The following is a 15,923-nucleotide window of genomic DNA, read 5'->3' on the forward strand; positions in this document are numbered from 1 at the left end:
GCTCTGTCCTACGCAGTGTCTATGTCAGGGAAATTCCACCCAGGGGCAGGTTAGGCAGTATTACGAATCTCATACACTGTCATAGCAGGGTGTGTAGGCTGCTGCAGAGGGCACCAATAGACAGACAAAATTGCCGAGGTTGGGTACTTTTGGGAAGCATCTGGTCTTCAGCACATTCTTCAGTCCAGGAGAGGAAGCTGGGTATGTTTGGACCCTCTCAATTCTCTTTGCTCCTCTCTGCATTACTCCATTCAGTACTCCCATTTACCCCCTCATTTCTGGCTCATGTTAGTACTGACTGGGATGGTGCCCCCTGGTGGCTGTTTTGGGTGTTCGCATCACAGAGTGCCAGCAACCTTCAGGCAACAAGTGGCAGCAGGAATCCACTAAAATCTACCCTTGTCTCCACTGGAACAACATTACATGTGCACTTTAGTGTGGTAAGCTGCCAAAAAGCACTCTCTGACTTAACAACAAGCCAAGCCTCAGGATGTCTTCAACTCTTTCAGGTAAGAAATTACATTCTAGTCAGTTCTTATTCCACACCCATCCCCATGGTATCTTGGCACTTTCCAGGGATATATGGTGCAACATGACTAGCATTGTATAATATATACAAGTAACATTATTATTACTGTTATTTTAAAATCATTGATTTAAAAAAAATAGCAGAGGTGGGCCAATGAGTTCAGCTTAAAAAAATGACAAGAATATTACGTGTATATATCACCTGCTGTCCACAAGAATACCAAGGTGCCTTACAAACTTGATACACTAATTTACAGAATATAGGTTCACAACTCTTGGAGCAGGAGGTGCAGAATACTGTGGCCAAAGGAAACTACAAAGGGAATTTTAAATAGGCAAAATATAATTACCCAAAGTGGGCAGATTTTAATAAAAAGAAAAAGCAACTGTGCCTCCTTTTAGTGAAACTTTGGGTAAAATGGAAGTAATCTTTTTATTTTTAACAGTAAATAGGCCAGATCTTTAGCTGCTGTAAACTGGTGTAGCTCTGCACTGAAATCAACAGAGCTATCCTGATTTGCTGCAGCTGCGGATCTGTCCTTTCAGACTCATTCCTGGAAACACTCTACTCTAATCTGGCTGGATAGAACATCCTGATGTTTCATGAGTTTGCAAGAAAACTGCTGCCAGGACAGACACACATTCTGGCAGCGCTGATGAAAAAGAAAATTACTCTAAAACTCGTTAACATACTTCATGTTATCCAAGTTGATTTGAAAAGCATTTCCTAGGCTCCTGCGCTCAAAGAAACATTTCGGGTTTTTTTCCTAGGAAGCGTCATTACTGCTTGCATTGTATTTGCAGACCAATTTTCTTTCAGAATAAAAAGCAAACTGCAGGACGGATGACTGTAGGGATGACAGACATTAGAGATGGAAAAGACCCCTGAGGTCATTCTTTCCATTCCCTTCCAGTGCATGACTGTTCCCTACACTCAGTGCTTTGTCCTCTCTGGTTTGAAATGACTCATTGATAAGGTTTCCACCACTTCCTTTGGGAGATTATTCCACAGCCTACTCGACTTCAATGTTAGGATGTTTTTCTTGATAGTCAGCCTAAATGTTTCTCTGTTCTGTTTCCTCCCTTTACCCTTAGTTACGGCTGAACCCACCCTAAACAATTTCTTTCCCTCCTTGGGTCCATATCATGTTTGTGCATATCAGGAAAAAATGTGGACAGTTCGCATTCTAGCCAGCAGAAATTAGGGTAAAGGTTCTGCCATGACGCTGTCATCAGGAGCACTGGGGGGAGGAAGTAATGTCACATGTTTTGTGTTTTGTGCACTCTGGGCTCGATCTACTGCTCACTGTAATTAATCAGAGTCTATCCAGTAACTTCAAGGGGTGCAGGATCAGGCTTTCTGTTAGAGAAGTGGGCCTTAAAGAAAGGTGTAGTCAAGGCCAATTCCCTCCTCCCATGCACTATCCTTCATAAACAGCACAAAACAAGCAAAGAGACACCAATGGAAAGCTGCCTTAGGCTCAACAATGAGCTAGTTTCCCCCACTCTGCACTTGAGAAGTATTATTACTATTTGTCTTACTGGAGCACCTACGAGCTCTAGCCATGAACCAGGACGCGCTGCGCTAGGTGCTGCACAAACACAGAAGAAAAAGATGGTCCCTGCCCCCAAAGAGTTTACAATCTAAGTAGCCAACAGAGGCGCTGTCCTAGGGTCACTGCTGGAGCTGAACGAAACTCAGCAATTGCAAACTGTGCTTCACTGTGTTATTAGCTATGCTTTGCATGAGAAATGAACATGGTTATAAAATGGCACCGGGGGCCACCATGTAGGGATTAACTGGGTCTGTCCTGTCACTCTCTTCTTGACTCTCCTTTCTTTTCCCTTGCAGTAGCCTGTACTCTCTGTAGTAAGAACAGCACCAGGTAGTAAGTGTTTCCAGGATCTGGCCCTTTGCTAATAAGCAGATGTATTTTATTATAAAAAGTGGAAGTTTTATGAGAAAAACAAAATAAATCCCTCTAGATGAAATAATATATATTTTTAGAAATCATTTTCCAAGGCATTATTTATACATTGTAATAATAATTACTGAACAATGAAGATTTTAAAATTATGTTTATTGATTTCCATAAGACAGTAGTAATTTGACAGACCAAAAAATGGCCAGACAAGCCAGAGACTGTGAATACAGCATAATGAAAAGTACAGCGCAAGCAGATGTGACTTGAAGGCTGGGCACCAAACTTTTTCTTGATGTCTTTTGAGGAATTAACAAAGCATCCAAGTGGCTCTCTCTGCACTACAGAAGTCGAGCAGGTTCTCTTTGATTATCAGCTAAGCCAGTTCCCAAAAAATGGGCCTCATATATTTGCAAAGGATTATGGGAAACCTGTTTCTAGGTCCTTTTTTCCAATTGCATTCATGCATCAGTGCCTCAGTGTATGGGGTCTGATCCTGAGAGGTGCTCAGCACCTGCATTTCCCACTGATTTCAACATCATCTCAGCATCTGGCAAGAGGGTTTACTATAGTAAGGACAAACTCAGTGTTTAATGTTTATAAAAGGCAATAGGAAGAAACATTAATTGGCATAAAATAGCTGTTTCCTATTAGGTTGTGAGCCATGAACCTATGAAGACCATTGGTTATATGGAGCTGGGAATCCTGGGGCTCGGACAGATGTGGTTCTCTGATAATGTTCGGATAGATTGTCCTCTCCCAAGATAAAACCCATGGGATTGAGCTCAGGAGAAGAAATTTCCATGAGCATCAAGTCACAGAGATCCCTCTACGTTGTTCTATCAGGAGAGAGGAGCTCCTCAGAATATATAATATATATATATTATATATAATATATATAATATACAGCCTGAGGGTTGGGTTACCTTTTCAGGAATCTCCGTAAGGTCAGACAGGGGATGATTGGTGTCACCACAGTCATGAGCCACCAACTCCTCCCCTAGCCTGACCCCCCCCTTCCTCTCCCCTTTCTGGATCCTGGTCCTACAAAGCATCTTCTGAGGGTCCCCGGGGATGGACAGTGCTATCGAACCACTTAAGTTCCCCCCATCCATGGAGATCTGTTTGGGTCCAGTCCTTGAATAGATAACAGTGGGATGAGCTGGGCTTTAGAATTAATACAGAACTTTTTGACATTCAAAATACTTTGCAAACAAATAATTAAGACAACCTACTCCCTGTGAGGTGGGATTTTATAGATGGGGAAATAGAGGCAAAGAGGGATAAAATGACTTGTCCAAGGCCACAGAGAAAAATGAGTCTCAGAACCCTTGTGAAGTATGACAAGTACAAATCCAATGAATGCTTGAAAAATGGAGAACTGGTTTCTTTAATTCTCTTTGGCTCCCATGTCCCAGACTTCATTCTGCAATGGGCTACTTTTCTTCATCTGCCATGTGTAATGCCAACAGACCCAGGTCATTTGTGGGCAGGATTGAACCTGGGACCACTGAAGCTTAGTGTATGAACATCTACTGAATGAGCTAAAAGCCAGGTGGCTAATAGCCAAGGCTGTAGCAGATTCATCAATCCCTCTCTGGGCTAGCTGCCACTAGAGGGGGACAGAGTGCCACACCAAGCAGGCATGGATTACACCCACACAACTTCTCCTCCCCAGACTCATCTGAGTATCCTCTCTGGGGCCTTCAAAGTAGGCCACCCTGTGAGACTCAGGGTGGTAAAATCTGAGGAGGACCCAGATGCAAGTGACTTAGAAAAATCTGACTTCAAAGGAAGACAGGGACTGGGAACTCATTCACCTCATCCCAGACAATTTCAGCTGACTTTCCCCTCACCTCTTGGAGGTCCCAACTCACAGCTTGTGAACCTCTCTTCTTTGATTGTTATTGTAGCTACACCGATTGACCATTACAATCTAAAGAGCCAGTAGGTCAGCATTACTCCCCTGGGGATGCAGCCTCCAACTTCACAAACTCTTCCTTCATTTTCTACCATCTAGTAAACAGGAAACCAGACACTGCTCCTCAATGTCAGGCAATATCTCTCCACCAGGCTACTGAGAAAGGCTCTGGAAGGCTGTTTTTGGTGGGAGTTATTCATGTATTCATAACTTGTGATTTTATAATCCAGGCAGTGGGAAAATATCCCCAAACTTAGGTTAGATTTTAAAACGGTATAAAAGAGATGGATGTCTGTGGAAGAAGTTATGGGTAAGTTTCTCCCTGTTTTCACTGGAGATGGAAATGAAATTAAACTTGAATCCAAACATGCCAAATTTTGAGGACATTTGCATCTATATATGGATCCAAAATTTTAAAGCAGACTCCTATCCTTGTAATTGGCTGAATCAAAAGCCAGCATGTCAACATTCCCAAATCTGAAGCAAGTTAGGATCTGCCTTTTGCATCTAAACCTCATCTTTAGTTAACATGAACACTGTCCTGGGGATAGATTTGACCAATGGAATCTTCTTACCAGGACAGTCATTTATTTTGATTCCATTATAGTATGATCATTACCCACTGCTGGCCTCGAGGACACCTTTGTGGGCCAACTTTGCCTACCCATTTTCATATGTCAGCTGCCGCCACTGGATTTGATAGTTGTGTAAAAGGGGGGAAATAAATCATTACAGTATAAGAAATATTACATTGCAGATACTTTTAAACATCTTTTTCCCCTGTGCAACCAAAATAGATGGTTATTTTTTAAAGGTTTTTGCTTTGGTAGTTAAATGCTCCCCCCCCCCAACACAGAATGATTATATAAATAATATGTAAAACATTATATATAGCATACACTCTCTATATAATGTTTTACATATTATATACACCCTATTATCAGTTATTCCAAATATATAATCAATAAAAAATGTAATGATAATAGTCAGTGAAACAAACTTTCTGGTACATATCAGTCTACACAGAAACAACATTTAAATTCTATAGTGTCACTCAACAACCTACTCTCTTCGTTCCCTGAAGCAATGACCCACATATTACTATTTTTGCTGCAGAGCATTAAGGAGCTCCCCCACCCCTCATACACACACTCCTATTCATAGATCCTGTGTTAGAAGTTAGAGAAAGTGGTGGGTGTAAAAGAAGTCGGGGTTGGTAGACTGAAGATGTAAGGTGAATTGACAAAGTACTTCTGTAGAGCAGAGCCAGTGGGTGCAGGAGAACCTATGTACATCACTCCACCTAAATTAGGCTGCAAAAGAAAAACAAGATTCCTGGTAAGTTTTAGATGTAGAGTAAGTGCATATAGCATTAAACCAATACTCTCTAAATTGCCCTTATTTAGTTAATTTAGTTTTTCTTTCCCCTTAATGATTGAAGGGCTCATAAATGGTGCAGGAGACTGAAGTCTTCTTTAGCCATAGAACAGATAGAGTAGAAATGCAAATATTCGCCATGGCAGTCAGCTGATTTGCCTCAACCCTGACCTGGAGAGATTATTCAACTGTCCATTCAGTTGCTGGTCCTTCTGCTGAGAATGCCACAAGGGAGCCAGTTGGGAGGATGTTGTGAGCTCTGTGCACATTTGTTCACTAGGAACTGGGTTAAAACCACCAACTCATTCACATTTTAGTCACTAGTGTTCTGAGAGAAATTCTGTGCAGCATCTTAGAGGTAAAATTGGTAAATCTTAGTCTTTACCAATTCTTTGAGTCATCTAGTACCTCCCCTAGCTCCTTTCTTATAAAAGTGACACCACACAATGGAATGAGTTGAAGGTCACTAGTCAAAGCCATCAGGCAAAATAATAATATATTATTAATATTAGTGAGTGACAAAAGTGACCAGTAATTTTAGGTATCTTAGAGAGACCTCATTTTCAGAAAGTGATGAGTGCCCATCTTTTGAAAATCAGACCCCTCTGAAGTGTCTCCAGATGAGCCCTCCAACACTGAAAATTATTAATAAATATTGCAAAAACTAAAATGATCTGAACTGGGGGAAAACAATGGCATGTTTAAATGTACCAATATATTAAACTCTAACAAGATTATGTATCAAATTAATTTATTGTTTTCCATACTGAAACTGGAAAGGGAACTGACATTTCTGCCACTGTACCCAAAATTTTGTGCCAAGAAGCTGATATCATCATGACCTTGCAATCTGTAACTCAACTCCAGCTTCCAGTCAGTATACAAATATTCCAATGGCAAAGCCAAGCTGGCTAAGAAGCATTCTTTGATTGTTGCTTTAAATAATTATATGGAAATTTAAAACCTAATTATTGGACCACTGAAAACAGGTGTGAAGTCATTACAGTGATGATGCTAATGCTAGAGCACTCACTAGGCATAGGATATAGAGCCTTGATTCATACCCTGTTGAGATCAATAGGAGTTTTGATATGCGCTTTGTGCTCAGGCTCTGTGTTCATTATTAGCAATAATGTTTGCGGACTTATACTGTGATTCTTATTGAAAAGATTCCAAAACCCCCATCAGAGGCATGTTCTGTCCTTGGCTGTGCACATGTGGGTCCAATAGATTTCCAGAGGACAGGTCTGCATACACAAGGCAGAATATGGCTTTAAGTGATTGCCAGTCCCTGAGAAGCACTGCTTCTAACCTGGTGCACATACAACACATTCAGACCAACTCCAGCTCTCCACTATTTACTTAAAATGCACACTGTAAGAAACACAGATTTTTCACATCTGAAAAAATCTTGGTCACACGTCACTTTTTTGTACATACAGAGATGGGAGCTGAGTCTAGGATGGCTGCATGATAAAAACATCTTCTAGAGGAATAAGAAAGAAATTGTATTTTGAAAGGAGGTGACCTAGTGGTTAGAGAAGATGAGTAGGTGTCAGGTGCTATAACTGGCTCTGCCATTGATTTGCTGTGTGACCTTGGGAAAGTGGCACAATTTCTCAGTGCCTCAGTTTAATAATATCTAATTCATAAGGGTGTTTATGAGGCTAATTATTAATTAATCTTGTTCCAGTGGTTTGAGATCCTCATATGAAAGGGACAAAGAATTATTATTATAATCCGATCTCCAGGTCTGGTTTATGATCAACTACCTATAGGGATTAAAACAAAAACCAACAACCCTAAAACAAAACCACCCATTGGCAGGTATCTTGGCATGCAGCTAGTCTTTTATGATCCCTTTCGGCTATAGAATATTTTTAGACACAAACACACCTATTACCATAACATTATAGAGTGGAAAGTATTCTCTTTTGTGAAATGTGCATCTTTTTATGTTGGGCTGTGGAATCCACGACTGAATTTAGGAACATTGGAATTCTAATAGCAAGGCAAACCACTTGCCCATCTAGTCCAGTATCCCATAGATGAGAGTGGCCAGTACCAGTCCAGATGCTTCAAAGAAGGATACAAGAAGCACTATAGTGGACAATTATGGAATAACGTCCTCATAGGATAGCTCTTGGCCTCAAATGCATCTTGTAGCAATGAGTTCCACAGATTAATTATGCATTGAGGGGAAGAGTTTCCTTTTATTTGTTTTAAATTTTAATTTTATTTAATATCCCTTGTTGTATAAATGTCCCTTTATCCAGGAGAAAGGATAAATAGGAACACACAATTTACCTTCTGTATACCATAATTTATTTTCTCTCTCATGTTTCCTTTTATTCATCTCTAAACCACAGTCCTAATCTTTTCAATTTAAAAGTTTTCATCTAATCATTTAAATTACCATCTCTGGACCCATCTATTTCTGCAGTATCTTTTTTGAGATAAGATGACCAGGACTGAATACAGTATATTAGATGTGGTCATAACATTGGTTTATCTATGAATGAAACCATAGCACCCTTGATTTAAAGAAAGTAAGAGAGAAAGAAGTCATCAGTGACTTAGATATTGGCATAGAAAGTACGCTTATTAAGTTTGCAGATGATACCAAACTGGGAGGGATTGCAACTGCTTTGGAGGATAGGGTCATAATTCAAAATGATCTGGATAAATTGGAGAAATGGTCTGACATAAACAGGATGAAGTTTAATAAAGACAAATGCAAAGTGCTCCACTTAGGAAGGAACAATCAGTTTCACACATACAGAATGGGAAGAGACTGTCTAGGAAGGAGTATGGCAGAAAGGGATCTAGGGGTTATAGTGGACCACAAGCTAAATATGAGTCAACAGTGTGATGCTGTTGCAAAAAAAGCAGACGTGATTCTGGGATGCATTAACAGGTGTGTTGTGAGCAAGACATGAGAAGTCATTCTTCCACTCTACTCTGCGCTGGTTAGGCCTCAACTGGAGTATTGTGTCCAGTTCCAGGCACCGCATTTCAAGAAAGATGTGGAGAAATTGGAGAGGGTACAGAGAAGAGCAACAAGAATGATTAAAGGTCTAGAGAACATGACCTATGAAGGAAGGCTGAAAGAATTGGATTTGTTTAGTTTGGAAAAGAGAAGACTAAGAGGGGACATGATAGCAGTTTTCAGGTATCTAAAAAGGTGTCATAAGGAGGAGGGAGAAGACTTGTTCATCTTAGCCCCTAAGGATAGAACAAGAAGCAATGGGCTTAAACTGTAGCAAGGGAGGTTTAGGTTGGACATTAGGAAAAAGTTCCTAACTGTCAGGGTGGTTAAACACTGGAAAAAATTGCCTAGGGAGGTTGTGGAATCTCCATCGCTGGAGATATTTAAGAATAGGTTAGATAAATGTCTATCAGGGATGTTCTAGACAGTATTTGGTCCTGCCATGAGCACAGGGGACTGGACTCGATGACCTCTTGAGGTCCCTTCCAGCCCTAGAATCTATGAATCTATGAATAAGTGTTTATCCAATAAACACCAGGAAAACACTGGAAATGGTTATTTGTATTTAAGTGTTTGTCTAGTTGACACGGAGCAGTAGTGTGGATTATGGGAGTGTGATTTCTGAAGTGCACTAATGCGTTGCAAATTAATTGATCTGTGTAGACCCAGATGGTTTGCACTAACCGTTCCTAAGGCCTGGTCTACACTAGTGGGGGGATCGATATAAATTACACAACTTCAGCTACATGAATAACGTAGCTGAAGTCGACGTACTTAGATCGACTTACTGTGGTGTTTTCACCGCAGTGAGTCGACTGCTGCCGCTCCCCCGTCGACTCTGCCTGCGCCTCTCGCGGCAGTGGAGTACAGGAGTCAACAGGAGAGTGCTTTGTGGTCGATTTATCACGTCTAGACGAGACGCGATAAATCGATCCCCACTGGATTGATCGCTGTCTGCTGATCCGGTGGGTAGTGTAGACATACCCTTAGTGTGCTTTAACATAGTGCAGTTTGAAACAGTGTTATGTTGAAGTGCACTAAGGAACATTACAAAGAGATTACTCATTACACTGTATTAGAAATAGAAAGCCCCCAAACTACTAGTTTTTGGACATCTACATAAAACTCAAAATTGCTAAAAATAACCCATCCCAAAATGCAATTAATAAACCCCCCAAAATAGAACTCCTATTTATTTTCTATCCACTTCCTTATATTTTCTAACATGATTTACTTTTTTGACTGCTGCTGTACATTAAGCAGAGATTTTCACTGAGCTGTCCACGATGACCAAGTATTTTTCCTGAGTGGTTACAATTAATTTAGAACTCAGCAATGGTTAAGAGCAGTTAACTTGTTCCTTCCAAAGTTCATTATCTTGCAGTTGATAGCAGTAAATTTCATCTGCTATCATAATGTTTGTCTGCCTACCTTTGTTAGATCCTTCTGAAATTCTTTAGTCTTCTCTAGTTTCAAGTGGCCTAAATTATTTTGTGTCATCTGCAAATGTTGTCACCTTATTGCTCACCCTCTTTTCCATTTTGTTAATAAACATAGTAAACACCACGTCATAGTACACAGATCCTTAAGGCACTCCTCTGTTAATCTTTCGCCACGGTGAAAATTTACTATTTATTCTGCATTTTGTTTTCTATTTCTAACAGTACTTTAGCTGTACTTTTAGTATATGTCTTACAATATGGCCTAATAAGAGCTCATAGATATTGAATGGGAATACTTTTCAGTTAAATTCACAATGACATCACTTTTTATTTAAGCAAAAATTGACCCCAATGATCCTCATGCCATTTTGATATGATGCTTTTTAAATATTTCTAAGCTAGGGTTGTACTGGACTCCATCCTTAAAATGACAGTGTCAAAGAGCACCATGAAAGCATCAGGCTGATGTTTCAAGATCATTATATTGTCACACAATACACTCATAAAGAATAGTTCTGATATCTGCTGCAATTAGTAGATCACTCGTGCATACTTGGCTCCTTGCATCAGTGCTGCGTGTACTCACTAGGAGTGCTTGTGGTGATGCATCGTGGAGTACACCCTGGGGAGGTAACCCAGCGTACAACTTGCTATCGCCCACAGCACTTCCTTTTGGGACATTTTGGCAATGTATGGGGGGGCAGAAACGAGTTCTGCAGGGGTGACTGGGAGCAAGGCATCAAGTTCCCATCATGCACCCTTTTCCATCCCATAGTTTTCACACCTTTTTTAAAATCCCACAATCCCATGCGGCGCTGTTCGCCCTCTCTGACAGAAACATGGAGCCTTCGCAGCTCTGCGCTATTGTCATAAGCATTCCCAACGCAGGACAAATGATCCTCCAGTATCTGCAGAGCCGCAGAAAGAATCCCCACAGCAGCAGGGGACCTGATGAGTCCATGGAGGACACATTGCTGTGGGACACAGCAAAAAACAATTCAAGGTTGTTGGTGGCATTCAGAGAGCAGCAGCAGATGGTGGAGAGCTGCTTCTGGGCCCAAGAAACCAGTACAAATTTGTGAGATCACACGGTAGTGTGGGTTTGGGATGATGAGCAGTGACTGCAGGACTTTTGGATGCACAATGCCACATTCCTGGATCTGTGTGCTCAGCTCACCCCAGCCTTCTAGCACAGGGACACCAGAGTGAGAACTGCACTGAAAGTTGCAAAATGAGTGGCAAGCACTCCATGGAAGCTTGCAATGTTGGATTGCTACTGGTCAGTGGGAAACCATTTTGGAGTGAGAAAATTCACAAGGAGAGCCATTGTCATGCAAATATGTAGGGCTATTAATGGTCTCCTACTTCACAGCACTACGACTCTGGGCAATGTGCAGGACCTAGTGGTTGGATTTGCAGCAGTGAGATTCCAGAACTGCAGTGGGGCAATATATGACACACACATCTCTATTTTGGCACCAGCCCACCTTGTCACACAATACATCAACAGAAAGGGCTGCTTTTCTGGGGTTAAGCAAGTGTTGGTGGATCACCAGGGACACTTCGCCAACATCAGTATTGGCAGGTCAGGGGAGGTGCATGATGCTCTCATCTTTAAGAACACAGGACTGTTCAGAAAGCCGCAAGCAGGGACATTCTTTCTTGACTTGTGGATTTCCATTGGTGATGTTGAAATGTTAATAGTGATCCTGCAGGACCCAGCATACCCTTTGTTTCCCTGGCTCATGAAGCCATACACCAGCCAACTTGACAGCAGCAAGGAAAGATTCAACTACTGGCTCAGCAGGTGCAGAATGACAGTTGAATGTGCTCTCAGTAGATTGAAGGGACATTGGTGTTGTTTACATTGTAAACTGTAACGTGAAGTCTTTAAATCATGATTTGAGGAATTCAGTATCTCAGCCAGAGGTTCTGGGTCTATTACAGGAGTGGGTGGGTGAGGTTCTGGGGCTTGCAATGTGCAGGATCTCAGACTAGAAGATCATGGTGGTCTCTTCTGGCCTTAAAGTCTATGAGTCTACTCATAAGATTGAATCTGAGTGAGAAAAAATATCCCAATGGTGATAGCTGCCTGTTGTGTCCTGCACAATATCTGTGAGGCAAAGGAGAAAAGTTGATGCTGGAGTGGAGGGTAAAGGTGGAATGGCTGTCTGATGAGTTTGAAGAGCCAGACACAAGGGCAATCAGAAGAGCTCAGTGCTGAGCTGGGGGAGGACTTGAAAGAGCGCTTTAATAGTCAGCCACAATAACATGGTATGGCTGACTGTGCTGTACCTGGCCCTGAAGTTTTGGGGGCTATTAGGAATTGTGTGGTGGTTGGTGTACATCTATGAATATAACACTGTCTGTTAATGCACCTATGAATCTTGCTGTACATTTATAATAATTACACTGTGTTTGTCACTGATCTGTGAGTTCAGATACCCTGTGTATGGCAATGGTGCTTTCCGAAGTCATTGCAGACTGGCAGGGGAAAGCGTCCTACTGCAGAGGAAGAAATAAGGCTGCCAACCCCAGAATCCCTAGCATTGCAGAGTACCTCCATGACAGTTTCATCAAGATGTCTCAGGAGGATACAAGGGACACCCCTGTGTACATAAACAACCTGCTCCACATGCCCACCCTGAGGAATGAAGAGCAGTTGACAATCACTATCTCTTCCAGTACAAGTAAAACAATGAAAAGTCGATACCTGTGTCCTGCTACTTTGGGGTCAGGCACCATCTGGACAGTTAAACATTGCAATGGGAAATGCATTCACACACTTACCTGAGGTTAATTCCCCTGCATTGGGCTCACCTGTGCTCAGCTGCCGGGACTGATTAGACTGCGGTGGAGTCTTGAACAGATCCTGGTTCACAGCATAGCTGGACTCCCTGGTCACATGTCCCCTACCTCCTCCTCCTCACTATTCACAGCAGGGTCTGTATCTTGGGCTCCTTGGAGGTATCCAAAGTGCTCTGCAGGGTGCTGATGGAGTCTCCACCAAATATGGCATGCAGCTCATTGTAAAAGCGGCTGGTCGGCAGCTTGGTACCACATCAACTGTTGGCCTCCCTGGTCTTCTGCTATGCCTGCCACAGTTCCTTTCCTTTCATGCAGCACTGCTTCTGATCCCAGTCATACCCCTTCACCTAAAGCCCCCATACAATCTGCTTGTAGATGTCCACATTTCTACAACTGCATCATAACTGTGGCTGCACGGCCTCTTCTCCCCACTGCCCCAGAGCTCCAATATCTCCTGTCTACTCCAGGCAGGAGTTTGTGACCAGCATGGTCAGTTGGTCAGTTGTACACAACAAAAGAGAGCTGCAAGGTGTGCTCGCCAAGCTGAGCCATCAGGAAAAGTCATTCCAAAAATACGCAGGGTTTTTAAGTGGGGGCGGGGTGACAGCTTCTGGCTCCATAATCCCTAGGTTGTGGAGTTCACATACCACAGCAGTCAACATCGGACTGTGAGGGTCCAGGGCATAGGTAATCTGGCCTAGCAGTTATGGCTGGGTTGTGTCAAGGGGCAGCCACAAGGCAGTAGTCAATGAGTAGGGCTCAGAGTAATCACCAGAGCTGAGATCAACAGGCAAGAATCAGGATCAGAGTCAGGCTGGGGTCAGAGACTGGAGATCAGAGGTAATTACCAGGCTGGAATCAGGAGGCAAGAGTCAGGGTCAGAGTCAGGTTGGGGTCAGAGACTAGCAATCAGAAAGCGAGGTGAGGTCTGGAGTCCCAGCAGACCAGAAGTCTGCATGGTTTCTCAGATAGCTTCCTGGGCCACCCTCCCAGTTTAAATAGTGAGCATGGGCCAATCAGAAGGCCACAGGGTGCTGTCATTCTGAATCCTTTGGGTAGTACTTCCTGCAGTGCCTAATCTACACAGTGCTCCTTGGATCTAGCTCTACATGGCCTCCTAGTGGCAAAGTGGCAATATCAGCAGTCCCAGGCTCCACAGACCTTGGTTCTAGTCCCATGGATCTTTACAGAGGCATTGTGGGAGAGCTGCTGGAGGATTGTTAGGGTTGACATAGGTCATGCAGTGTCTACATTGGCACTCTGTCAACCTCAGTACATCAACTGTGGCTCAATGCTGTCCAATGAGGTGTTGTTACTGCAGTGCTGTAATGGGGTGTTCACAGCAGTGGGAGACAAATTTGAGTGTAGATACATGCACAACTAGGTTGACACAAGGTGACTTACATTGAACTTCATAGTGTAGACCAGTTTTCAGTACTCCTGGGTCTAGTGACCTCACTAAGACCACTTGGCAGTGGATAAGAGTAGACTATAATCACACTGATATGGCTCACCTCCAAATTAAGATGACAGGAAAAAGCCATTAGGGTAATTCTTGTAAAACTTGGGGTAAGCACAGAGAACAAAGGTAGACAGACATCAATGCCTGATTGATGGATCTGATGCTGTAGATTGATTATCTCACTCTCCTGCCCAGTGGAGGAATCTACATGGACTACAAAAAGAACACAAAGGGACTTTCTACGAGAGTAATTGATCAGAGCAAACTGGCAACTTTAAAAGGGAATCAGGTGGGTTGCCTTTTTTCATTTTAGATTAAGGTTAAGAATGGAGTAGTCACCCTGTTTATTAAATCTCCAAGTGATAATGAAATAAAGGTAATGTATTCACAAAGATGATAACATTTTACATTACAGTTATGTAGACGCTTTTCATCACAAAGGACCCCAAAGTACTTTACAAGCTATGGTTCAATCCTACAAAGTGAGGAGAATCTCCTGAGTGGAAAAAAGGGCCTGGAATTCCCATGGAAGTTGTGGTATCCCTCCCCTCCCCCCCCCCCACACACAATCCAGGCGGTGCTCAGCACTTTGCAGCATCAGTCCTTTATAAATGCAACACCTTGCATGAGATAGTAAGAACAGAAGACTAGGTTCCAGATCCTCAGCTCGTGTAAATAAATTGCAACCATTTACATCAGCTGAGAATTTGGTCCTAGGAATCAGATTGCTGGATTTTATTCTCAGCTCTGCCACTTGATCACTGGGCATTTCATTTAACCTCTCTGAGCCTCAGTTTCTCCATTTGTAAAATGGGGATTGTCACAAGGTGGCCCTGCCCCCTTAAGAAGGAAGAGGCCAGTGCACCTGTGACTGGTCCAGACTCCCAGTTGGACTATATTGGAAGGAACATGTACAAATCAGTAAAGTGATCGAGAGAACAAACATGGGGCTTTCGCTGCTCCCTAGAAAAGGGATATTGGCTACAAGCCAGGATGCCTGGGTAGTGGGAGAAGGAGACTCTGGAGCAAGAGAAAGACCCAGGGGAGTGCTCCTGTGGCAACTATCCTGTACAAAGGGCAGGGAGCTGGGAAAGAATCCAAGACGGACATGAGACTTTTATTAAGCCCAGGGTGGGTGGACATTGTTATTCCATTGTTACAAGGAAGACTGGAGCCTGAAGAAAGTCAAGAGTGAAAAAGGTGGCAGAGCATGAGGTGGTTGGAGTTACAGTATGGCACTTGAGTTTAAATCCTTGAGCCAGGTAATAATGAATTATCCATGACAAGGGATCCTCTGCCCAGGAGAGTATTTGAGGAGTATTAGCAGTGACCCGGAGAAGGGGGGAAACTGAGGCTGGGCACCTGCAGACACCTTCCTGCCAGGAAGAGGCACTGGCATGGGGCCTGACAAGTAACAGGGTTATTAATACTTCACAGAGTGATGTTAGGCTACAAACATGCAATTCTTTTGTAA

The sequence above is a fragment of the Emys orbicularis genome, chromosome 1 (assembly GCF_028017835.1).
Source record: "Emys orbicularis isolate rEmyOrb1 chromosome 1, rEmyOrb1.hap1, whole genome shotgun sequence".
NCBI lineage: Eukaryota > Metazoa > Chordata > Testudines > Emydidae > Emys > Emys orbicularis.